This window comes from Nematolebias whitei, chromosome 15 (genome assembly GCF_014905685.2).
Source record: "Nematolebias whitei isolate Nwh7 chromosome 15, NemWhi1, whole genome shotgun sequence".
Classification (NCBI taxonomy): Eukaryota; Metazoa; Chordata; class Actinopteri; order Cyprinodontiformes; family Rivulidae; genus Nematolebias; species Nematolebias whitei.
The window spans coordinates 7,118,976-7,121,071 of record NC_056512.1 but is presented as its reverse complement, the minus strand read 5'-3'; the positions used below and the strand labels follow the sequence as shown (position 1 = coordinate 7,121,071).

The window sequence follows — 2,096 nt, the reverse complement described above, 5'->3', positions numbered from 1 at the left end:
TATGCAGATTATTTGTTTCTTGTATGCAGATTATTTGTTTCTTGTATACAGATTATTTTTAGCTTTGAATTAAAGTTTAGTTTTGATTTAAAGCTTTAATTTAAAGTGTAATTCTTGTTTTGTGATTTGTTCATCTGTGGGTTAGAATAAAGTTGAACTGTGTCTCTTCTTCAAACATGTTGGAGGGAAATATTCCACAGAGATTCAATAATTTTGTCTTTTTATAATTTTTCAGTTGAATTAACTTTAATTAACAGATTATTTAATAAAGTCAATGAGAAAACAGGATTTCACGATAAAGCCAGATTATTTTTAATCTTCACTGATAAAAATAAAAAAAACTTTAATTTTTTTATATAAAATGTTAAAAAAAAAAAAAAACGTTTCCAGCCCCCGTCCCTCCATCCCGGTCCTCCCGCCTGCCAGGGCTCGAATCTGGCCTTAGTGAGCAGGCGAGGCCGGGGCTCGGGGTTCGGCCTCGCGGGCTTCAACGGCTCAGCAGCTCGTATGATCCTCCGCGGTGACACCGCTCGCTCCAATTTTATAGTCGGTCACCAAACACAAAATACACCTGGACTTCAGCATTAAACACGGCGTTGTCATTATTGTTTTTAAAATCTTAAAAATAGATCTAGCCGCTGCTCCGCATCCAGAGAAATTGCAAATGGTGGCTCAGTGAAAAGTTTCTGAGATCCAGTGACTCCTCCCCCTGACCAATCAGAGTCCTGCATTCACGTTTCGGTCCGGACTCGGCTTGACTGAGCTCGCTCAGTCCCACCAGAGAAGCAGGGACGAAAAGAGGTCCTGAATCAGCCTCAAATCAGCTAAAAATACTGAAGTACTGGTGCAAAATGGTTCTTTCTGTGGCGGGCTGCCCAGAATTGGAGCTTATTAGGGGCGGTGCAAAAGGGGCATTGGTTGACACACCTTTGCTACATCATACAGATTTCAGGGACAGCGCCACTGGACTGGCATACTGGGGGAATCTCCTTCCTCAGACTTGCTAAGGAGGGTGGTACTACAGACCATTCAGTCCCTATACAAAGGATGTGAGAGATTATTGGCAACTATTATGGAAATAATTTCTTGGTGGACCAGAAGTGGTCCAGTTGGCGTCATCGTGCCGTGATCTCCAACTCTCGCCGGAGAGGTTCACAACAAAGTGTGAAGCGGCTGGGATGAGGATCAGCACCGCAAAAAAACATGGTCCTCAATCGGAAAAGGGTAGACTGCTACCTCAGAGTTGGGAGTAAGGAGCTGCCTCAAGTGGAGGACTTTGATATTTTGGAGTTTTGTCATAAGTGACGGAAGAATAAAGCACGAGACTGAGAGACAGACTGATGCAGCTTCAGCAGTAATGTGCATTTTGTGCCGGTCCATTGTAGTGAAGACGGAGCTGAGCTGTAAGGCGAAGCTCTCCATTTATTAGTCCTTCTACTTTTCTATCCTCACCTATGGCCACAAACTCTGAGTACTGATCAAAAGAACTAGACTGTGCATGCAAGTGTTCAAAATCAGTTTTCACCACAGAATAGTTAGGCTTTTCACTTAAAGACAGGGCGAGAAATTAAATTATCCAGGAGAAACTCAGAGCAGAGCTGCTGCTGAGACGGCAAGGACGCCTCCTTAGGGAAGTTGTCCATGCATGTCCAACTGGAAGGAGACCCCAGTAAAGACCCAGGATACGCTGGAAAGACTGTCTCTCAGCTGGCCTGGTAATCCTCCCAGAAGAAGAAGAGGCGACTGTGGAATCAGACAACTGGGCCTGCCTGCTCGAGCTGCTGCCCCCGCGACCCGACCCTGGATGGATGGCTGAATCAGACTTTGGTTTGGGTAACGTTTCTTAAAAAGGAGCAACAACATCAAGAAGATCTTGAAATTTTAAATAAAGATTAGATGTAATTTCCTTAGTATTACATAAAACATAAAACTGTCCAGCAGCTGAGACTAGCATGACACCGACATGTCAGAATAAAATGTTTACTCATGATAAAACCTTTTGAACTTCTTACAAAATAATGGTGATGAAAACAGTTTGAGTTAGTAACAAATATACATCCAAAAAAGTTCAATCTGGTCCTCTGGACATTCAAAAA

The 2,096-nt window shown here is 42.9% G+C and overlaps 1 protein-coding gene across 1 annotated transcript in view; it reads right to left on the bottom strand.

The window, feature by feature from the left end:
* Nucleotides 1-2,096, bottom strand: part of igf2bp1 (insulin-like growth factor 2 mRNA binding protein 1) — an 84,115-nt gene that overhangs the window by 10,678 nt on the left and 71,341 nt on the right. The gene's annotated exons all lie outside the window — the stretch shown is intronic.